The following is a 25,335-nucleotide window of genomic DNA, read 5'->3' on the forward strand; positions in this document are numbered from 1 at the left end:
CCGTTGTGGTTGAAAACACAGTTACCAGTTATCTTCCCCTCATTTAGCCACTTGCAAGCTTCCCCCGTCTACCAGCTTGTATAGAAGGGGGAAACATTTGTTTTCCCTCTCACAACGGCAGGTACATTTCCCATGGTTATGAAGCTCCAGAACAGAAGGGGAGAACTTCCGTATATCTTGAATTTAAAGTTTCCTTTTGTATAGTTCAGCTGCTACAGAACAGGCGAATACCTGATTGTGAGTTAAATAACTCCTACAGCGAGCTCATGTGACAAGAGAGAGGTTCGTTCAGTGAACCTATGGACAGTGTCGTTCCTGGAAGTGTGTGGAGTCGACCCGTGATATCAGAACGATGAAGCACCATGTTACACTCACATGGTGTATTGGGTGCTTTACTAAGGAAGGGAGAGGGGAGAAATAGCTTCGGTCTTTATTTTACGAAATAATAGAGTTGAATAAAATAGTACTTCTGGCAGGGTTGAGCGGGAATTAGTTTTCCTTTCGCCTTCTGCTGGTGTGCTCTTGTGTGTACTGCCTGTGTAGCAAGTGCTTTTGTGTGCACTGCCTGTGTGGCAAGTGCTCTTGTGTGCACTGCCTGTGTGGCAAGTGCTCTTGTGTGCACTGCCTGTGTGGCAAGTGCTCTTGTGTGCACTGCCTGTGTAGCAAGTGCTCTTGTGTGCACTGCCTGTGTAGCAAGTGCTCTTGTGTGCACTGCCTGTGTAGCAAGTGCTCTTGTGTGCACTGCCTGTGTGGCAAGTGCTCTTGTGTCTTATATAGTCTTCCCCTGTGACATCTCCTGTGTTCTCCGCCTGAGCGAGCTGAAGTTCAGTAGGTTTCAGACAGTGTACAAAATTAATGATCCAAGAACGAGTTTATATTTAATATTGTCATGTGACGCACTGCGTCACAAGAGCGTGAACCGCTGTGCACTCTGAGACGCCAGAGTGTGTAGTATTTGTTGTTGTTTTCGAGACTTGGTCAAGTGAAAAAGTATCGACTGTCGAACACGTTAACGAGTGTAATTTCTTTTTAAAGATGAGTAAGAGTGCTGTAAATATATTTTAAATATTCATTTTTTGTGTTTTGGACAGTTAGTTTCTGGATGTAACAAGTCTATTAAAGAAATGCATGAACGTAAACTGTCAACAGTCTTTCATCCTTTTATGGTTGTCTTGAGGAATTTAGCCGGAAAATAATCAGTAAACACACCCTGCAAGAAACGGCAATCGTTTCGTATCACTCTCTTAGCGGGGCAAATGACTTTCAAAACGGAGGAGACGAAGCAAAAAGAGGAAAAGGAGGAGGAACGAAAGGTGGAGAAAACAGGAGAGAAGCTAAAAAAAATTTATATCGTTCAGAGCTTAAAAAAAAGTTCCTGGCTTACGATGACATTCGATGTACATCTCTGGGGCGTGAAGGAAGGTGTAGCAGAACACGCGCGTGACCCGACACCGGCTGCTGTAACATGCATCCCAGGGATGTACTGGAGGGTGTAGACAAAAGTTATTCCCAGTTAATCCATACATCCCAGGGTGTAAAGGCAAGATATTCCTAGCTGTTTTATACATCCCAGGGTGTAGACACAAGATATTCTCAGTTGTTCTATACATCCCAGGGTGTAGACACAAGATATTCTCAGCTGTTCTATACATCCCAGGGTGTAAGCACAAGATATTCCAGCTGTTCTATACATCCCAGGGTGTGAGCACAAGATATTCCCAGCTGTTCTATACATCCCAGGGTGTGAGCACAAGATATTCCCAGCTGTTCTATGCATCCCAGGGTGTAAGCACAAGATATTCCAGCTGTTCTATACATCCCAGGGTGTAAGCACAAGATATTCCAGCTGTTCTATACATCCCAGGGTATAAGCACAAGATATTCCAGCTGTTCTATACATCCCAGGGTGTAAGCACAAGATATTCCAGCTGTTCTATACATCCCAGGGTGTAAGCACAAGATATTCCCAGCTGTTCTATACATCCCATGGTGTAAACATAAGATATACCTAAGATGTATACATCTAAGGTATAAAAATAAAATATTCCCAGCTGTTTTATGCATCCCAAATGTGTATGCACAAGATATTCCCATCCATAAAGCCTACAATATAGCTGCAAGAAATAATACTAAAATGTTGGTGCTCGTCATTAAAAGTTCTTTCCTCTCCTTTTGGCCTCAGCTGAGCCAACGTGAGGCCAGAGAGGAGTGTCCTCCCAACAGCCGCCCCCTCCTGAATGACTCGTAGTATTGGCGACTCAGAGGTGGCAGTTGCTTGGCCCCGGGGGACCTCCTTCCGACCCTCTGTTCGCCCACCAGAAATAGGAGCGTAACTTTCCTTGATCAAGGCTGATATTAAAGTATTTGCTTGATACTCGCTTTTTTTTTTATTCGCCTGGTTGTCGACCTAGATTCAGCATGACAGTCACTGTTCCCTCGCGACTTATGATTCCTCTCCGAAATACCAAACCATCCTGCCGTACCTTGTGAACCCAAGGTTGAATACTTGACGATATCCTCCTCGCCCTGCTGAAGTCTCCCGCTTCAGCCTGAGAGATTTCATTATCTCGTGAATATAATTAATACTATAAGAGAGAGTGTGAGAGATGGGGAAGGGGGGGGAGGGTGGATATAGATAGCTTTAGTGCCCACAATGTAACTAACATAAAATATGATAGCCGAACACTATACCCACAAAGCAACTCTTAGAGAGTTAGAAAGCGGCGCACTGCGGTTTGTTCATTTGGGTTCAGTGAACTCACACCCAGATTGATCATAGCTAAACACAACCTAAATGATCCTCGACAGTTACCTACGGCTCTCCCTGCCACACACACAAAAGACACTGGTTGACTGTATAACTCAACTGGGAAACAGGTGTTTAACATAATTCTGCAGGACCAGACTCTCAAGCACCATTCGTTTTGTTATGCCGTTCCCAGCGTCAGTATCCGATGGTTCCCTGCAAGATACTTAAGAAATGTTATTTTAATCTATATGAAATGTGCATTTAACCACAATTAGGCGTAGATAAAAAAAGAAGTAACCGACATATCTTCTGTATGTGTCGGCGACTTTACGTGCCTGACGCAAGAGAAGATAGATGCTCACATATTTAGTTTTACAAATAAATAAAATAATAAGTATGATTGGTGAGGTTCAACGTTGGCATCGTTGGTTTTGAATATCTTACTTGCTTATTACGTGCCAGTAGCAACAGACTAGTTAAACAAGAGGTCAGCAAGGGAGACTGGCCCCTGACCGGTCTTCCAGGGTAGGAAAAGCTGTAAACCACCACAGGTATATAGTATATCTCACTTTCCGTCCCTTTCCTCCCACTCTTCGTACCTTTCCCTCCACTCTTCATCCCCTTCCCTCCACTCTCCGTCCCTTTTCATCTATTTTCATCCGCTTTACGTCACTCAGCAGAGCACAGTTCCTTCTTACGGTGCGTCGAAGCTTACGAGCATTGAGAAGTCCACACAGTCTTACTGGTGCTACTGCTGGTGATACCTGTGGTGGTGCTGGTACTGCTGCTGCTGGTGTTGCTATTGGTGGTACTGTTGCTGGTGGTGGTGCTGCTACTGCTGGTGGTGGTGGTGGTGGTGGTGCTGCTGCTACTGGTCTTGGTGCTGCTGCTGGTTGTGGTGGTGCTGCTATTGCTGGTGGTGCTAATGCTACTGCTGGTGGTGCTGATGCTACTGGTGGTAGTGGCGCTGATGCTACTGGTGGTGGTGGTGCTTCTGGTGGTGGTGGTGGTGCTGGTGATGGTGCTGCTGGTGGTACTGCTGCTGGTGGTGCTGCTACTACTGGTGCTACCCTAACATCACCTCTATCTCACTTCCACCTGATGGTTATTGCCTCCTTCAGTCTTCTTCAATCCTATCTCCATTCTGCCTTTATTATTTTCTCCTCCTTTACGTCTTTTATGATGCTTCTGCTGTATAATCATACGGGTTTAGCGCTCCCCATGATTATAATAATAATGCGCAGTGAAAATCAGTCTGGAGAAGACACTTCGACGACGTTTCGGCTCGTTCTGGGCCGTTATCAATTGACTTGATAAAGGTTTAGGAAGAGCCGAAATGTCGCCTCAAGTGTCTCATTTATTAGTGGTGAATTGAAGGAGACAGGTGAGAGACATCATCCTGAGATCACACTCGAACAACAAACTCTCGTCTCAAATTTATCAAATAAGCAAATTCAACCAGGGTCGTACATAAACATCAGTAAATGCAATAATACGTAAAGGGCGAGAGTGCTTTGGCAGGCGAGGATAAAACAGGGAGCAATAAAGAAGACTGGGAAAGCATGGCAGTAAAACTCTGAAATAAGCATATTAGTGTCACCGGGGCTTTTCCTCGGGTCTGGAGTCACTACCGGTGAATCTTCACTGCTAGTTCCTGGATGAGGGTGTTGGAATTGAGCGCTTTAGTGACGTTCGTTGGTTTTTAATTGTTTGGTGATTTTATTTAATGTATATATATGTGTGTGTGTGTGTGTGTGTGTGTGTGTGTGTGTGTGCGCGTGCGCGCGCGTTGTTTATGTAATATTTTTCTACTGTTACGAGGACTGAGTGTCTTAATTAAGAGGTGAAAGCGCTCTGGAAATATATCTTCTGCTGCTGCTAACTGCTACTACTACAACTACTACTGACTGACTACTACTATTAACTACTGACTGACTACTACTATTAACTACTGCCTACTGCTATTAACTACTAACTACTGCTGTTAACTACTTATTACTGCTATTAACTACTGACTACTACTACTATTAACTATTGACTACTACTACTACTATTAACTAGTGACTACTACTCTTAACTAGTGACTACTACTGCTGTTAACTAGTGACTACTACTATTAACTACTACTACTGCTATTAACAGTGACTACTACTACTGCTATTAACAGTGACTACTACTACTACTGCTATTAACAGTGACTACTACTACTACTGCTATTAACAGTGACTACTACTACTGCTATTAACAGTGACTACTACTACTGCTATTAACAGTGACTACTACTACTGCTATTAACAGTGACTACTACTACTGCTATTAACAGTGACTACTACTACTGGTATTAACTACTGAAAACTACTATTAATTACTGGCTACTACCATTAACTATTACTATTTACTGTTATTAACTACTTGATACTTTTAACTATTAGCTACTACTATTTGCTACTAATTACTGTTATTTACTACTGTTACTACTGTTTATTACTACTACCTACTGCTGGTTCTGCTGCCGCAGCCGAGGTGTTTGTTTCTAATGGGGTAAGTAGGAGAATACATTAATGGACCCGCATCATCAATGGACCCGCATCATCAATGGACCCGCATCATCAATGGACCCGCATCATCAATGGACCCGCATCATCAATGGACCCGCATCATCAATGGACCCACATCATCAATGGACCCGCATCATCAATGGACCCGCATCATCAATGGACCCGCATCATCAATGGACCCGCATCATCAATGGACCCGCATCATCAATGGACCCGCATCATCAATGGACCCGCATCATCAATGGACCCGCATCATCCTTGTCAACCGCAGATTCGGAACTAACCCAGCCATTGTTTTCACTTGTTTACAAGAGTATACACAACGCAAGTTAGACGTATCGTGGAATACGGAGAGGTGGTTGACAAGAAAATTAACCCGTAAGGTGTACATTCTATTTAAGGGGAATGCCTTGATGTTAGTGTGAGGCTTTTGATCGAAGGAAATGGAGCTACCTCTCACCTTGGTTCAAATCTGATTCCCTCTCAGTCGATGAATCGCCCTTACTGACATAGCGCTTTCTATAATTATGCCAACGTAAATACTGATAAGAATTAACAATGATGAATATTATCAGTAGAGAGAATGCAACGGAAGTGTTGAAAATTTATAAAAGACATTACGGAGTTTAAGAATATTTGGATATTTTACAAAGTATAGGAGATAAGTGGGAAAAAATTATTTCTGTTTAAAATGCAAAACTACTACAAGGTAACGGCCAGTAGATCACTACGAGCAAGTCACTACAAACAACACACTAACTACTGTCCAATACTGAGTCACTGTACACAACCCACTCCAGCTGCAGAGGTGTGGTAGAACAAAGGTTGATGGGTACCTGGCAACACACAGCAATATCTTAGCCAAGAGTTTTGCTCTGCCAGAACACCTTAACACACTTTCATGCCTTTTAACACACAAGTGTACGCATGTGTCAATGTCCTGTTGAAGGCCGGGGAAAGATAGGTTAGCGGCTGTACCCTGATATATGAAGACTTTATCTGGATTAAAAGCCTTAGATAAAACCTAGAAAGCCAAGACAGGCTGGCTTATTTCCTATATTCTTAGCTTTTTCCCCCAGGATGCTCCCCACAACAGTGTTCTAACACCTACGTGTGTACTGCTAGGTGTACAGAGACAGCAAGTGTTGGGAGGCTTTCCAATTAGCCTTCCCTCCCTCAGGAGTAAACTCATCTCCTTTTGGCTAAGTCGATCGCCACGAGAGAACTTAAACTATCCACTTTTCACATTCTTACATTTTCATCCGTCCAAATACAAGCCCTTGCTCACGGGACCGTCACTGCTGGACACACAATAAATGAACCGTCATCCTCCTGTAAGACTTGGAGGATTCTCGGCTCTGGATGATGGAGGTCAGCATGACTGGTGGTGTCAGACAAAAACTTGATTTGATATATATATATATATATATATATATATATATATATATATATATATATAATGTGTGTACACACAATGGGGTCCACCTCTAGTGCAAATTGTGGTACCCATATCCTCGGAGAAGTGGATCAAAAGGTTTCAAGGAAAAATATTTGGATTTCTTCCTGAAGCCCCTAGTGAATATGATGCACTCCTGAGATCTATCTTCAGGAAGGCACTGAATCTGTCATGGGAAGATCACCAATGAGACCAAATAACTCTTATCAGTGCGGCTGGGAAGTATAGGGGTGCTCAAGGCAACGCAGGTAGTATTACCTGCGTTTGTGTCCTAGTGCATGACTTCCAGTGAATTAGTTGAAAAGATAGTCCCTGGACTCTTGAGACGTGCTGTAGTTCAGAACCTAAAGTTCATTAAAGCAGCTGAGCAGTGGGACAGCCGGACAGCTATGCAGACTCTTCAAGCAGGCCAACTCTTCCCAGAGTTGGGAAGCAGTCCCACTGAGACAAACCGATCGTGAAGAAGATCGAGAAAACAATGTTTAACAATGCCTCACAAAGGGACAAAGCTCGTCAAGCGATGAAGGCACAAAATTTAGATGATTTAGTTTTGATCGTCCCTAATTCCGGTTTAGGCATTCTCCTCGACCCTCAAGCCATTCGGATTGGTGTTGCTCTTTGTCTAGCTGCCCCCATACTCACCGAACACAGGTACATTTGAGGCATGGCGCCAACTGATCAATTTATGCTTCATGGCCTCGTCTGTCATACGTCGGAAGGGAAGTATGCGAGACATGAGGTCAGTGAAGGGTCAGAAAGGGAATATCAGGTATTGAGGAAGCCGAAAACGTCTAGATGGAGTCACCTTGCTGCCTTGGAAAGATGGTAAGCAGATTGCTTGGGACTATCTGTGTGTCTATGTTGGCTGACACCTACCTACAACAGAAGATCAACAAATACGGAGGGCTGCCACCTGCTATAACTTCGTCCCAGTAGGGTCGGACATCCTAGGAGCATGGGGAAAATGTGCTCGAAGATTCCTTATAGTTAGGTGAAAAACTAATCATGGAAACCAAAAATCCTAGAGCGACCAGCTTCCTTTTTTCAGAGTTTCAGTGTTGCAATCCGGAGAGGAAATGCCTGCAGCCAATATCCATACATTATATTAATAGCTAAAAAGAAAATTCACATTTATGTTGAGAAACTTCAACATCTCCACGTTTTTGGAAGTTAATGTGTTCCGCAAGAAGAATCGATGTTTCCTACAATGCTGAACAATATTTCACTCGCATTTTAAGGGAGAGAGAGGACTCAGATATTTACTGGCTAGGTTTGCCCAAGGTGGAAAAGCTTCCATATTTTCTTTCCAACACCCTAATAGATTTCCTTCCTTAGGCAATATCACCATTACCATTTATTTGTCTATTTCTGTTTTTTTCTGTTTGTGGTCACATGAATACCAGAGCGTTTGTTTCCGTTTTTTTTCTTTGCGATTTGAAAAATGATCCCGAGGCAGATGTCTGTGACATGCTGCTGTTAGGATGCTGGCGACAGTTTCTGCGCAACATTTATTAAAATGAGAGACTCGTAAAGTACATTAATCACTGTTGCATTATCTTGACTACGTCAGACTCCTTGCTGCTTTATTGAAATAATGATAATATCAAGAAGTAGAGGATTTAAGATATGTGCAACAGTTAAGTATCTTAATTTCTGAAACATTTCGCCGGCATGGTAGGCTTCATCAGACGATTACCGAAGTACGTAGTAGCTTGGAGGTGGTCAGTCCCTCAGCATGAAAAGTGTTCATCTTCATTGTCTTGAACAAAATGTGTGTGTGTGCATGTGCGCGGGGCCGTGTGAAATCCTGTGTCACAAACCTACTTGAATTTTACGACAAGGAACAGAAATAAGATAGGAGAGAGAGAGAAAGAGAGACAGAGACAGACAGACAGACAGACAGACAGACAAACAGATGCATGGGTAGATTGCATCTTCTTGGACTGTGGGAAGGTTTCCGACTCAGTATCACACAAAAGTGGTTCAAAAGCTAGAGCAGGCAGGAGTAGTAGGGAAAGCACAACAGTGGATCAGCAAATACCTGACAGGAAAGAAACAACGAGTGTTGGTACGTGATGAGGTGTCAGAGTGGGCCCATGTGTCAAGTGGTTTTCCACAAGGGTCAGTCCTAGGTCCGGTGCTGTTTCTTGTATATGTGAATGATATGATAGAAGGAATAGATTCAGAGGTGTCCCTGTTTTCTGATGTGAAACTAGTGAGGAGAAGTTAAGCGGACGAGGTTCAGGTAAAATTACAAGGGAATCTGGACAGGCTGTAAGCCTTGTCCCAAAAATGGTTCCTGGAGTTTAACCCTACCAAGTGCACAGTCATAAAGCTTGGGGAAAGACAAAATACTTCAGACGGCTAGGAAATCAAAGGCTACAAATTAAGGAAAAAGATCTTTGGGTGAGCATTATAATGAGCTCATTCCCTGAGGCACGCATCAACCAAATAACAGCTGCAGCATATGAACGCCTGGCAAACGTGAGAACAGCGTTTCGACATCTAAATAAGTAAACATCCACGACACTGTACACCGTGTACGTCAGGCCTATATTAGAATATTTAGCACCAGTATGGAATCCACATCTGGTCAAACACGCCAAGAAATTGCAGAAAGTGCTAAAGTTTACAACATGACTAGTGTCGGAGCTAAGATGTATGTCTTATGAGGAGAGGTTAATGGAACTCAACTGATGACACTAGAGGATAGGAGGGATAGAGAGGATATGATAACGACAGGGCTACAATGTTTCGGAGATGGGACACAGGAACAAGGGGACACAACTGGAAATTGAAAACTCAGATGATTCATAGGGTTGTTAGGAAGTATTTCTTTAGCTTTAACATTGTCAGGAAGTGGAACAATTTGGAGAGTGAAGTAGTGGAGGCAGGATTCATACATAGCTTTAAGAAGACGTATGATAAGGCTCTTGGAGTGAGGAAAGATTGAAATAGTAGCGATTAGCGAAGAGGCAGGGCCAGGAGCTGTGCATCGACCCCTGAAACCACATATAGATGAGTACATCCATAAAAAAACACACACACACACACACACACACACACTCTTACTCTCTGATTCTCACACTCACTCTCTGTCTCTGTCTGTCTGTCTCTGTCTGTCTGTCTCTGTCTCTGTCTGTCTGTCTGTCTCTGTCTGTCTGTCTCTGTCTCTCTCTCTCTCTCTTTCTCTCTGATATTAGCAAACATCACTGGTAGTAGTGGGCTCAAAGCACTGTCATGTCCTCCTCACCAGAGACACAGTGTAGTGCTTAATTAATTAATGCTCTTGGCCACGACATGCATAAGTTTGAGTGTGATGGAATTATTTATACTCTCATAAGTAACACGCAGGGATACAATCAGACATTACTTACTCATAAACATAAGTACTTATATGTGGAATATTTCCGTCGATCTTACTCCAGCATGCTGTTACTGCCCCTTCTTGAGAATTTAAGTTTAACACTTGAAATGTGGCCAAGTACTTTAGCAAACAATTCTGGCTACAATCTTCCCCGAGCCCACATCATTTGTGACCCTCTTCCTCAGCAGAGAGTGTGACTGTGTGACTCACGAAATCGTAATGACACGATTGTGACTGTGGTATGGTTTGTGACTGTGATGCGCACTTAGTGTTCCTGCCACAATATCCCTGTTAGTGTGATGGAAGTATTGATAAACTCACCAGCGGCTCAAACTTAGATTTACAGGCTAGGATTCAAGTCCCACACATAAGCCATTGCATATTACACTATCGGTGTGTGTTATTTGAATATCTTAAAATACAATCTCCAGGGATGAGAACATGAAATGTTATCAAAGACGAAATTATTCCCCCGTGACCACACCGCAATAATTCCCGGGTTGACTTAGCATGCAAAAGCTGAAACCCTCAACTTGTAGGGTATATATATATATATATATATATATATATATATATATATATATATATATATATATATATATATATATATATATATATATATATATAAACATATATATATATAAACATATCGGTCATTTCCCACATACGCAGGTGACCCTAAAAAGAAGAAGTACCTCCATCATTCACTCCATTACTGTCTTGCCAGAGGCATGTTTTCACTTCAGTTAAAAAAACTGCAACATATCAAAACCCGTTCTTCAGAGCTCAGGCACTGTACTTTTCACCTCCAGGATTCAAGTCCGGCAAGCCACTTTTCCTGAATCCCTTCATAAATGTTACCTTGCTCACACTCCAACAGCATGTCAAGTCAAAAAACATTTGCCTCTACTCGCTCCTATTTACACTCTCACGCACGCCTGCTGGAAGTCTAAGCCCCTCGCACACAAAACCACCTCTACCCCGTCCCTCTAACTTTTCCTAGAACTCCCCCTACCCCGCCTTCCTTCCACTACATATTTATACGCCCTCCAAGTCATTCTGTTCTGTTCCATGCTCTCTAAATGTCCGAACCATTTCAACAAACTCTCCTTAGCCCGTAACCTCGTACTTCCTAATCTTTAAGCTACCTATTCTTTGCATTATATTCACACCACACATTGCCCTCAGACATAACATCCCCACTGCCTTCAACCTTCTACTTGTTGCAACATTCACTACCCATGCTTCGCACTCATTTACGAGCGTTGGTATCACTATACTCTCATACAGTCCCCTCTTTGTTTCCATGAATAATGCTCTGTCTCCACAGACTCCTCAGTGCACCGCTCACCTTTTTCCCCTCATCAGTTCCATAATTTACCTCGTCTTTCATAGACCCATCTGCTGACAATCGCCCAAATATCTGAATGCATTCTCCTCCTCCACACTCCCTCCAGTCTGATATCCAATCTGTTACTGATATTCAATTTTTCATTGCCTAAACCTTTTATCCTCATCACCTTGCTTTTTTCTTTGTTCACTTTTAATTTCTTTCTTTTGCATACTTTCCCAGACTAGTTCCCCAACCTCTGCAACTTCTCAGAATCTCCCAAAAGCACAGTGCCGTCAGCAAAACGCAACTGTGACACCTCTAACTTTGTATTAAATTTTTTATCTTTAATCCCACACTTCTTGCCAACACCTGAATATTCACTTCTTTTACAACCCCATCTATAAATATATATTGAGCAGCTGTGGTGACATCACACATGTCTAAAACCTACTTTTACTGAGAAATAATCTTCCTCTCTCCTACATACTCTGAGCCTCACTATCCTCGTATAAACTCTTACATGGTTTCAGTAACCTTCCGCCTATTCAAAACACTTGCAACAGCTGCCATATTGCTTCCCTATCCACCCTATCATATGCCTTTTCCAAATCCAAAAATGCAACGAAAACCTCTTTACACTTATCTAAATATTGTTCACTTATATGCTTCACTGTAAACACTTGGTATACACCTCCTCTACCCTTCCTAAAGCCTCCTTGTTGTTCTGTGATCCTGCTCTCCGTCTTTCTCCTAATTATTTGAATAATAACTGTTATACACTTTACCAGGTATACTAAACAAGCTTATTTCCCTATCATTTTTACACTTTCTTTTGTCCCCTTTGCCCTTATACAAAGGAACTATGCATGCTCTCTGCTAATCCCTAGTTACTTTTCCCTCACTCCAACCAAGGTAAGGTGACCCGAAAAAGGAACACTTTCTTCACTCCAGCACTATCACTATCTAGTCAGAGGTGTGTCTGGCATGATAGATATGACTGAGTGGAAGCAATTGGTTTTTGAGATTAGACGAGCTTTTGGAGTGTGAACAAGCTAACATTTATGAAGGGATTCGAGGAAAACGGATAACCGGACTTGAGTCCTGGAGGTGAAGGTACAGTGTCTGCACTCTGAAGGAGAGTGGTTTTCCCATTGCCATACCAAACTTTTGAGTGTAAAACTCTCCATTAAACACAAACTTTGCATCAACAATACAAAGTTTAATAAGCTCATTGACAGAAGGTAATGGCAATGGTAAATCGTAATTAACAAGTTCTTCAGATAGAAACCTTAATAAATTATCAAATGAAGCTTTTGGGAAGAAAGAAATAACATCAAAACTAACGATATTGCAATCATTTAAATCAGTCATGGTGCTTAATTTATCCACTAAATCTATATTTTTTGAATATTAAATTTTGAAATTTTCCAACCATTGGGCTCAACATATCCGCTAGTCATTTCGATAATTTACAGGAAACTCAACCTATGGAGCTAATAAAAGGTTTGGCTGGATTACCTGGTTTGTGTGTTTTTATTAATCAATACATATACAGTAAAGATGGATTGGTGGCCATTAATTTTTTAATTAGTTCATCTTTTCTTTTCAACAGTCGTTTTATTGTTTTATTAAAATTAACAGAATCTAAGGATTCTTTCTAAATTTTGAATATGTATCATCTGTATCATTTATTTTTTTTTTTACCTTGGTAATCAGCTTTTCAAAATTACTACTGCATTTATTTTATCTACTTCATTAATATGCAAATTTGTATTACTAATAAGTTTTTCATAAGATTTTTTGTTTTATCATAGAACTATAAACCATCTCCTTACTTATATTAAGTTTATTATTGGATAACTCAGAGAATTTATATATATATATATATATATATATATATATATATATATATATATATATATATATATATATATATATATATATATATATATATATAAACCAGGGAAACAGTGCACCCAACAATGAAAGAAGAGGCACATGTCAGGTGTGCGGAGAGTTTCGAGCACGCAACAGGGATGGTCGCATTCGTGCACACAATGGGTGTGCAGGATCACATATGCCCCCAGCAGAGAGCAGCCCACAGCCTCCACAGGCAGATGACAATTCCAATGGCAACCTCCTCACTTGTGATAACCTTCTGTTGGCATTCAAATCCACTGCTAACAGTACCCTATCCCACATCCCTAAAGCGGCTCGCCCATATGCAGCAGGGAAGTTCACAGACCTTCTCAAGCAGGTGAATGGAGGTTCCACCAACTTAGAAGCCCGAGGCACCATCCAAGCATGGCGCAACCTGCTCCTGTTCGGCAATGTCTGTCTTGCAGTTCCTGAGAGACGAGGCAAACTGCTAACCACGTCAGTTATCAAGGCAGTGCGCAACTACCCAAGAACGGATAATTGTGTCCCTCTGCCCCATCATCGCAGGAATCACAAAGGTAGACCCAAGAAAAGTCCCACTGAAAACGAGAAAATCTGCGCACAGGTTAGCAAAAAAATTGAAGAAGGTAACACAGTGGGAGCAATCCGAATAATTACAAGTGAAGACACTGTAGCCCCCAAAGATGAGACCACAGCCCAAGCACTAAGAGACAAGCATCCGACCAGGGACACCATAGCCATCACTGAACAATTAATTTTGCCTGAATCGGAAGTCTATAAGGCGATTGTGTCATTTCCTGCAGGATCTGCAGGAGGTTACACTGGAATTCGACCTCAGCACCTCAAGGAGATGGTAAATCCAGTACTCGGTGCATCTGCATCACTTCTCACCGAGTTGACAACTTTCATCAACAACTGCCTGGCTGGGCGAATCCCAGAAGAAATTAAACCTTTCTTTTTTGGAGCCTCACTGTGTGCCTTGAAGAAGAAGGATGGGGGAATCAGACCCATTGCGGTTGGAAACACTCTTCGCCGTCTCGTTGCCAAAGCAGCAGTAAGAAACATTCGCCTAGAAGCTGCCAGTTTACTCCAGCCACACCAACTGGGCTTTGGGGTCCCTCAAGGCAGTGAAGCTGCAGCTCATGCGGCAAGGGCCTACATCAGGGACCTACCAGAAGACAAGGCCGTAGTCAAACTTGATTTTAGAAATGCCTTTAATATGGTAAAGAGAGATGCTGTCTTGCCAGCTGTTCGGGATCGCTTCCCCAGTCTTTTTCCCTTCATTTCAGCCGGCTACAGCAAACCCTCAATTCTTTTGTTTGGAGAACATGAAATTCTCTCATCAGAAGGTGTTCAGCAGGGTGACCCACTAGCTCCACTTCTCTTCTGCTTGGCAGTAAGAGAACTAACTTCCAGCCTAAGCATCGAGCTCAATATCTGGTACCTGGATGATGGCACTCTGGCAGGTACTGAAGAGTCCCTGGTAGGGGACCTACAACTGGTGAAAACACAGGGAGAAGACTTGGGACTCATCCTCAATCCCTCCAAGTGTGAAATCATCACAGCAAACCAGGAAATAATCAATGCTGTGCGAAGAATCCTCCCAGAAGTCTCTACTACCACTCCTGGGTCACCAGACCATCGACACAGTCCTCAAGGACAAATTGAATGACCTGATGAGAATGGAGGAGAGAATAAGCAATCTTGATGCCCATGATGCTCTGTATCTCCTTACAAGGTGCCTTACTATTCCAAGACTCACTTACTTCCTCAGGTGTGCACCCTCTTTTGACAACCCAACACTCGACGAATATGACGCACACCTGAGGTCAACCCTTAAGAAGGCACTGAACCTGTCACTAGAGGATCAGCAATGGGATCAGGCAACCCTCCCAGTACGACTGGGAGGTATAGGGGTGCGCAAAGCAACGCATGTTGCTTTACCTGCTTTTCTGTCTTCATGTTTGGCTTCCAGTGCATTAGTCAAGAAGATTGTTCCCGAACGGTTGAGAGACATGGTAGGAGCTCAAGACCCCAGGTTTACTGAAGCAGCGATTCGGTGGGACACCCTTACAGATTCCTCCAGTAGACTAGCTCCTCCCAAAGAACACAAACAGTCCCACTGGGACAAACTGATCATGGAAAAAATCGCCAACACAATGCTCTCCAACGCCTCAGGAATGGACAAAGCTCGTCTCCTGGCAGTGAAGGCACCACACTCAGGAGATTTCCTGTTTGCTGTTCCCAATTCCTCCTTGGGCACTCGACTAGACCCACAGGCCATTCGGATTGGTGTTGCTCTTCGCCTAGCCGCCCCCATCCTCACCGAACATAGGTGTATTTGCAGCAGGGCGACAGCTGATCAATTCGGACTTCATGGTCTCGTGTGTCACACAGCAGAAGGGAAGTATGCCAGGCATGAGGAGGTCAATGACATCATAAAGAGAAGCCTCGCCACAGCCCGTTGCCCAGCTCCAAGTGCAGAGGTCTGACGGAAGTCTAAAGCGTCCTGATGGAGCCACTATGCTACCTTGGAAGCATGGAAAGCAGATTGCCTGGGACTACACATGTGCCGCCACATTGGCAGACACCTACTTGCCATACTCCGTAGTGGAAGGGGGTGGAGCTGCCAGCCACAGGGAGACTCAGAAGATCCGCAAATATGAAGACCTTCCCCCTTGCTATAACTTCATCCCAATAGGGTCAGAGACCCTTGGAGCATGGGGCAAGTGTGCTCTAAAGTTCCTCAAAGAGCTGGGTGAAAAGCTCATCATAGAAACAAAGGACCACAGGGCGACCAGCTTTCTCTTCCAGAGACTCAGTGTTGCGATCCAGAGAGGAAATGCCTGCAGCATTCTGGGCACGCGGCCCACCGCCGGGGAGCTGGACGAAGTATTCGAGATGTAGCTCTGAGTTACCTATGTTGTTTTACTTTGTATCGTAGTTCTGTGAATGTTCTGTCAATGTATTTTGTCTTTAAATAATATATATATATATATATATATATATATATATATATATATATATATATATATATATATATATATATATATATCGTGCCGAATATGTAAAACTGGTCAATTAGCAAGAACTCATTCAAAGTTAAGTCCTTTCTAAAATTTTCTCTTATACGTTTAAAGGTATATTTTTTTCATTAATGTTGATTGAAAAATTTATAATTTTGCACCAAAAGAATCTTAGAAAACTTACCTAACCTTATTATAACAAAAACAATTTATTTTAGCCTAACCCAACTAAATATATTTAAGATTTGTTTACAATAATTTAGTACTAAACAAACACAGTGAAATATATTTCTTTCGTTAGGTTCAGAATGATTTTGGCGAAATTATTGCATACACAAATTTTCACTTGTCCTATATGGCAAGATGACCGTTGTTATTTAAGCCAAGATGGCAAGTTCTGCCTATTCGGCACGACATATATATATATATATATATATATATATATATATATATATATATATAATTATATATATATATGTATATATATATATAATATATATATATATATATACTTACACAGACACATTTACAAACATTCTCACACACACACATAAACATTAATTCAGTTTTGTTGAAGATTTTTGTACCTTTCCTGAATCTGTCAACATAATTGTAATTACTTGAGCGTCTCGTCTAGTGCAGCTGTTTTTCTGAATAAATGTGTTAAACCAAAGCATCTAATAAGATTATTAATCTACTAAAATTTGCTCCAGAGTGGCAATAGTTCTTTGTCATTGTTGACGTGGTTAGTGCGAGGGTTGAGATTAGGTCATCTCCCAGTCATCCTTGTTATTGTTAGTGTATTAGTCAGAAAAAACCACATGACAGGTCTTAATCGAATGAAAACCTGCTCAATGGCTCCTTTAGTGTGTCGCAAAGATTTCATTGTGACTTTGAAGTCGTTCTTAGCTGTCTTGACTGGTATTTTGAAGGCTGACATTGTATAAATACGCTGCGAGCACAGTTGGCAATATCAAGAGTTCTTTTTACGAAGACATGTATAGTGGTAAACAATGTTGGCTGCAATCAACGGAGGGAAAGTTCTGTGTGTATGCGCTGCTAAGACCAAAATCTCGAAGTTTATTTATTCAGACTGGATTGAATCCGGTGATGCTGGTGTCGTCATCACAAGATGTTGGGAGCAGAAGTGTGCATTTGTAGGAAAGTGATCTGCTACTGCCCGTCTTTCCATCGACCAAATCAACTTTTATATAAAAAATTGCTTTCGCCTGTTTCAAATGGCTTATCTTTTTTCTCCGGTATTAAAAAAAAAAAATAACTCCTATCTTCGTGCACCAGTGTCACAATATTTACATACTGTCTGTACTTGTAAAGTTCATTGAAAGCGATTAACAGGGACTTAATTTAAACAGCTACAACCGAACTGATCTTCCTAAGGTGAATGAAGGCAGCCTACTGCATCGGCTGATGTCGGTGGGTAACAGCATCGGCTGACGTTAGTGGATAACCGCTTGTAACAGCTGCAGATGAGAACTACAGTAGAGCACTGTACAAAGTACCACTCACCAATGCATTAGAATGCAAGCTCCATACCATCGATTCCTGGTATTATATCATAGTCTGAAACTTCAATTCACTATTATTGTAGTCTAAAACTAGAATAAAAACCATACTGCAACTTAAACCGCGATTTTGACTATGTTATGTTCATGCATAAACTTTATTTTCATATATAATAAAGACGTATACTTGTGACAAGTGATCATCCGGCTTGAAAAAAAAAAATCTATTATTATTTTAATGTAATATAAAAAAAAGTATTTTCAGTTGAGTTCTGTTGAGGTCAGTCCCAAAAATACTGAAGTTACGAAATAATTGACAGAAAACATTTCTACCGTAAAATCACGTCATCAAATGTGTTTCTCATAATGAATCTATCACTGTGTGCCCAAAAGTCAAAGAATCTTCACACTCGTTTGTTTTCAGTATTGAGTACCACATCAAGATGAAGAATTTCTGGCAACTTAAAGGACACAGTATGGAACATCTTATCTTTCATCGCCTCAGTTTCCTGAAGTATTTCGCTGTCCAGTGTCTCCCTCCTTAGCATTTACTTCAGCGCATAATGACTGGAAATATTATCAGCGTGGAAGCAAACCAGTACATTTTTTTTTTTCGCCGGTATTCTCCCGGCCCGGGTCTTTTCCAAGTAGTGGTGACCCAGCCTTGGCTCCCTATCTGGGGAGTGTCTCGAGACTTAAGTCTCCCATGGGAGGAGGTACAAGTACCTCCTCATCTTCGGGACCAAGTGTCCCCAGGCCTAGCCACATTCCCCGCCCTCACGGGGCTCGTAGGGAGAAGCTAGGCCTCTGGTCTGCCATCTACCCTGCCTCAAAGGGGCTCGTGGGGATGGCAGTCTTATGAGCTGCAGATGGTAGCAAGCTCAGGCCTCTACCACCAGTACATAGTCCCCAGTCTTAATAAATAGCGGCACTGCTGGATGCCCTTATTCTAGATTCCATAGATCACTGGAAATCCATCTCAGACTCTGCAACATCTTCAGAATCTGATTCATTATTTTCTGAAAATTTTTAGTGGCCTCTCACAGAGTTTTAGTGCGGATTTAATGCAAGTTCCAATGCAAATTTAAGCTGTCTGACTTGCCTCAGTCTGCTAGAGTTGGTAATGGTATACAGTACCAACAATTTGATAAGACACAAGTTCAGTAGTTAGGTATCTTTATTCCGAAACGTTTCGCCTACACAGTAGACTTCTTCAGTCGAGTACAGAAGAGACAGAAAAAGCAATAGAGATGCCAAGACGATTTAATCACTCCATCATTCTCGAAGACTTAATTAAAAGGTGGTCAGTCCCTCAGCCTGGAGAAGAGTTATCCTCCATAGTCTTGAACAATGGAAAGCTGAAGCAACAGAATGGAAACTTGTACACGGTCAAAGTGAGGCGCAGATTATCTTGATGACAGAATAGCCTCGGCCCACTAGCAGAAGTAAGAAGGCAATCATTGACAGGCAGTGTAGCAAACCTACTGGGTAGGTCCCTCTCAAATACAACTTTTCTCACTCAAGATACCGTTGTGTTGCAGTGTTTGACACTGCAGCACTACGGTATCTTGGTACAAAGGACATTTTCGACATCTATTGCCTGACCACTAATTACGAGTGAAAAGGTTGGATTTGAGAGGAATCTACCCAGTAAGTTTGATACAATGCTTCTCAATGATTATGTTCTACTAGTGGGTCCCGCCTCTTGTGTTGTCAACATTTTCTCCTCCTCACCTTGACGGTATATAAGTCTCCATTTTGTTGCTTCAGCTTCACATTGTTCCAGACTATGGAGCAGGGACTGACCATCTCAAAACTTTCTTCAAGGATGAGGGACTGATTGCAGCGTCTTTGCGTATCTCTACTGCTTCTGTTGCCTTTTCTGTATTCGACTGAAAAAGCCTATTGTGTAGGCGAAACGTTGCAGAATAAAGATGACTGTTGTGTTGCGCATGTCTTACTTCTTGTCTGCTAGTGTAACACTGCCACAAGGTTTAATAAAGAGTTTTATCGAACTTGATTTATTGCGCCATACTCTACTCTTGCATATATTTTAAGTCAGGACTCACTTTTTCTTTGCTGACAATCGTCAGAATCATCACGTCAAATGTTTTGGAGCATACGTTCAGGGTTCCATTGACGTACGCCTCAAGCTTTGAATCCCGCAAGGGCAGAAGGTTTCCCCCTTATATTTCGTTTTCTGCATGAGCCGACTCAGAAGTCTAAGGATTATCCATTTTGGAAGTGAGATTATAGTTCTCTCATTTGATCCCCCCAACTTCCAGTCTGTTGGAATATTGCCCCGCACTTTCTTCAGAGGACCGTAAACAACAGACATCATCTAGGGCAGCAGTATGTCGACGGAGTTGGGAGGCAAAATACTGTTCGAACATTATTCTGCTCTGCTAGTTTTACCAAGCAAGGAAAAGGTGGATAAGACGGAAGGAAGCAAGGGGTGGATAAGAGGGAAAGGGGTGGATAAGAGAAAGGAAGCATGGGGTGGATAAGAGGGAAGGAAGCAATAAGAGGTGGATGGATAAGAGGGAAGGAAGCAAGATGGATAAAAGGGAAGGGAGAAGGGAAGAGGGAAGGAAGCAAGAGGTGGATAAGAAGGGAGCAAGGATAAAAGGGAAGGAAGCAAGAGGTGGATAAGAGGGAAGGAAGCAAGAGGTGGATAAGAGGGAAGGAAGCAAGGGGTGGATAAGAGGGAAGGAAGCAAGAGGTGGATAAGAGGGAAGGAAGCAAGAGGTGGATAAGAGGGAAGGAAGCAAGGGGTGGATAAGAGGGAAGGAAGCAAGGAGTGGATAAGAGGGAAGGAAGCAAGGGGTGGATAAGAGGGAAGGAAGCAAGAGGTGGATAAGAGGGAAGGAAGCAAGAGGTGGATAAGAGGGAAGGAAGCAAGAGGTGGATAAGAGGGAAGGAAGCAAGAGGTGGATAAGAGGGAAGGAAGCAAGGGGTGGATAAGAGGGAAGGAAGCAAGGGGTGGATAAGAGGGAAGGAAGCAAGAGGTGGATAAGAGGGAAGGAAGCAAGGGGTGGATAAGAGGGAAGGAAGCAAGGGGTGGATAAGAGGGAAGGAAGCAAGGGGTGGATAAGAGGGAAGGAAGCAAGGAGTGGATAAGAGGGAAGGAAGCAAGGGGTGGATAAGAGGGAAGGAAGCAAGGGGTGGATAAGAGGGAAGGAAGCAAGGGGTGGATAAGAGGGAAGGAAGCAAGGGCTGGATAAGAGGGAAGGAAGCAAGGGGTGGATAAGAGGGAAGGAAGCAAGGTGTGGATAAGAGGAAAGGAAGGATAAGAGGGAAGGAAGCAAGGGGTGGATAAGAGGGAAGGAAGCAAGAGGTGGATAAGAGGGAAGGAAGCAAGGGGTGGATAAGAGGGAAGGAAGCAAGAGGTGGATAAGAGGGAAGGAAGCAAGGGGTGGATAAGAGGGAAGGAAGCAAGGGGTGGATAAGAGGGAAGGAAGCAAGAGGTGGATAAGAGGGAAGGAAGCAAGAGGTGGATAAGAGGGAAGGAAGCAATGGGTGGATAAGAGGGAAGGAAGCAAGGGGTGGATAAGAGGGAAGGAAGCAAGGGGTGGATAAGAGGGAAGGAAGCAAGAGGTGGATAAGAGGGAAGGAAGCAAGAGGTGGATAAGAGGGAAGGAAGCAAGAGGTGGATAAGAGGGAAGGAAGCAAGGGGTGGATAAGAGGGAAGGAAGCAAGAGGTGGATAAGAGGGAAGGAAGCAAGGGGTGGATAAGAGGGAAGGAAGCAAGGGGTGGATAAGAGGGAAGGAAGCAAGGGGTGGATAAGAGGGAAGGAAGCAAGAGGTGGATAAGAGGGAAGGAAGCAAGAGGTGGATAAGAGGGAAGGAAGCAAGGGGTGGATAAGAGGGAAGGAAGCAAGGGGTGGATAAGAGGGAAGGAAGCAAGAGGTGGATAAGAGGGAAGGAAGCAAGAGGTGGATAAGAGGGAAGGAAGCAAGGGGTGGATAAGAGGGAAGGAAGCAAGAGGTGGATAAGAGGGAAGGAAGCAAGAGGTGGATAAGAGGGAAGGAAGCAAGAGGTGGATAAGAGGGAAGGAAGCAAGAGGTGGATAAGAGGGAAGGAAGCAAGAGGTGGATAAGAGGGAAGGAAGCAAGGGGTGGATAAGAGGGAAGGAAGCAAGAGGTGGATAACAAGGAAGGAAGCAGGGATAGAGGGAAGCAAGAAGTGGATAAGAGGGAAGGAAGCAAGAGGTGGATAAGAGGGAAGGAAGCAAGAGGTGGATAAGAGGGAAGGAAGCAAGAGGTGGATAAGAGGGAAGGAAGCAAGAGGTGGATAAGAGGGAAGGAAGCAAGGAGTGGATAAGAGGGAAGGAAGCAAGAGGTGGATAAGAGGGAAGGAAGCAAGAGGTGGATAAGAGGGAAGGAAGCAAGATAAGAGGGAAGGAAGCAAGGAGTGGATAAGAGGGAAGGAAGCAAGAGGTGGATAACAGGGAAGGAAGCAAGAGGTGGATAAGAGGGAAGGAAGCAAGAGGTGGATAAGAGGGAAGGAAGCAAGAGGTGGATAAGAGGGAAGGAAGCAAGAGGTGGATAAGAGGGAAGGAAGCAAGGGGTGGATAAGAGGGAAGGAAGCAAGGGGTGGATAAGAGGGAAGGAAGCAAGGGGTGGATAAGAGGGAAGGAAGCAAGAGGTGGATAAGAGGGAAGGAAGCAAGGGGTGGGTAAGAGGGAAAGAAGCAAGGGATGGATAAGAGGGAAGGAAGCAAGAGGTGGATAATAGGGAAAGAAGCAAGAGGTGGATAAGAGGGAAGGAAGCAAGAGGTGGATAAGAGGGAAGGAAGCAAGGGGTGGATAAGAGGGAAGGAAGCAAGAGTGGATAACAAGGAAGGAAGCAAGAGGTGGACAAGAGGGAATGAAGCAAGAGGTGGATAAGAGGAAGGGAGCAAGGGGTGGATAAGAGAGAAGGAAGCATGGGGTGGATAAGAGGGAAGGAAGCAAGGGAAAGAGAAGCAAGCGGTGGATAAGAGGGAAGGAAGCAAGGGGTGGATAAGAGGGAAGGAAGCAAGGGGTGGATAAGAGGGAAGGAAGCAAGGGGTGGATAAGAGGGAAGGAAGCAAGGGGTGGATAAGAGGGAAGGAAGCAAGGGGTGGATAAGAGGGAAGGAAGCAAGAGGTGGATAAGAGGGAAGGAAGCAAGGGGTGGATAAGAGGGAAGGAAGCAAGGGGTGGATAAGAGGGAAGGAAGCAAGAGGTGGATAAGAGGGAAGGAAGCAAGGGGTGGATAAGAGGGAAGGAAGCAAGAGGTGGATAAGAGGGAAGGAAGCAAGGGGTGGATAAGAGGGAAGGAAGCAAGAGGTGGATAAGAGGGAAGGAAGCAAGGGGTGGATAAGAGGGAAGGAAGCAAGAGGTGGATAAGAGGGAAGGAAGCAAGAGGTGGATAAGAGGGAAGGAAGCAAGGGGTGGATAAGAGGGAAGGAAGCAAGAGGTGGATAAGAGGGAAGGAAGCAAGGGGTGGATAAGAGGGAAGGAAGCAAAGGGTGGATAAGAGGGAAGGAAGCAAGAGGTGGATAAGAGGGAAGGGAGCAAGGGGTGGATAAGAGGGAAGGAAGCAAGAGGTAGATAAGAGGGAAGGAAGCAAGGGATGGATAAGAGGGAAGGAAGCAAGGGGTGGATAAGAGGGAAGGAAGCAAGGGGTGGATAAGAGGGAAGGAAGCAAGAGGTGGATAAGAGGGAAGGAAGCAAGGGGTGGATAAGAGGGAAGGAAGCAAGGGGTGGATAAGAGGGAAGGAAGCAGGGGTGTATAAGAGGGAAGGAAGCAAGAGGTGGATAAGAGGGAAGGAAGCAAGAGGTGGATAACAGGGAAGGAAGCAAGAGGTGGATAAGAGGGAAGGAAGCAAGAGGTGGATAAGAGGGAAGGAAGCAAGAGGTGGATAAGAGGGAAGGAAGCAAGAGGTGGATAAGAGGGAAGGAAGCAAGGGGTGGATAAGAGGGAAGGAAGCAAGGGGTGGATAAGACGGAAGGAAGCAATGGGTGGATGAGAGGGAATCAAGCAAGGGGTGGATAAAAGGGGATGAAGCAAGGGGTGGATAAAAGGGAAGGGAGCAAGGGGTGGATAAGAGGGAAGGAAGCAAGAGGTGGATCAGAGGGAAGGAAGCAAAAGGTGGATAAGAGGGAAGGAAGCAATGGGTGGATAAGAGGGAAGGAAGCAAGGGGTGGATAAGAGGGAAGGAAGCAAGAGGTGGATAAGAGGGAAGGAAGCAAGAGGTGGATAAGAGGGAAGGAAGCAAGGAGTGGATAAGAGGGAAGGAAGCAAGAGGTGGATAAGAGGGAAGGAAGCAAGAGGTGGATAAGAGGGAAGGAAGCAAGAGGTGGATAAGAGGGAAGGAAGCAAGAGGTGGATAAGAGGGAAGGAAGCAAGAGGTGGATAAGAGGGAAGGAAGCAAGAGGTGGATAAGAGGGAAGGAAGCAAGGGGTGGATAAGAGGGAAGGAAGCAAGAGGTGGATAAGAGGGAAGGAAGCAAGAGGTGGATAAGAGGGAAGGAAGCAAGGGGTGGATAAGAGGGAAGGAAGCAAGGGGTGGATAAGAGGGAAGGAAGCAAGAGGTGGATAAGAGGGAAGGAAGCAAGAGGTGGATAAGAGGGAAGGAAGCAAGAGGTGGATAAGAGGGAAGGAAGCAAGAGGTGGATAAGAGGGAAGGAAGCAAGGGGTGGATAAGAGGGAAGGAAGCAAGGGGTGGATAAGAGGGAAGGAAGCAAGGGGTGGATAAGAGGGAAGGAAGCAAGAGGTGGATAAGAGGGAAGGAAGCAAGAGGTGGATAAGAGGGAAGGAAGCAAGAGGTGGATAAGAGGGAAGGAAGCAATGGCTGGATAAGAGGGAAGGAAGCAAGAGGGATAAGAGGGAAGGAAGCCAGAGGTGGATAAGAGGGAAGGAAGCAAGAGGTGGATAAGAGGGAAGGAAGCAAGAGGTGGATAAGAGGAAACGAAGCAAGGGGGAAGGAAGCAAGGGTGGATAAGAGGGAAGGAAGTAAGGGGTGGATAAGAGGGAAGGAAGCAAAGGGTGGATAAGAGGGAAGGGGAAGCAAGAGGTGGATAAGAGGGAAGGAAGCAAGAGGTGGATAAGAGGGAAGGAAGCAAGGGGTGGATAAGAGGGAAGGAAGCAAGGGGTGGATAAGAGGGAAGGAAGCAAGGGGTGGATAAGAGGGAAGGAAGCAAGGGGTGGATAAGAGGGAAGGAAGCAAGGGGTGGATAAGAGGGAAGGAAGCAAGAGGTGGATAAGAGGGAAGGAAGCAAGGGGTGGATAAGAGGGAAGGAAGCAAGAGGTGGATAAGAGGGAAGGAAGCAAGGGGTGGATAAGAGGGAAGGAAGCAAGAGGTGGATAAGAGGGAAGGAAGCAAGAGGTGGATAAGAGGGAAGGAAGCAAGAGGTGGATAAGAGGGAAGGAAGCAAGAGGTGGATAAGAGGGAAGGAAGC

This window comes from Cherax quadricarinatus, chromosome 31 (assembly GCF_038502225.1).
Source record: "Cherax quadricarinatus isolate ZL_2023a chromosome 31, ASM3850222v1, whole genome shotgun sequence".
Lineage (NCBI taxonomy): Eukaryota > Metazoa > Arthropoda > Malacostraca > Decapoda > Parastacidae > Cherax > Cherax quadricarinatus.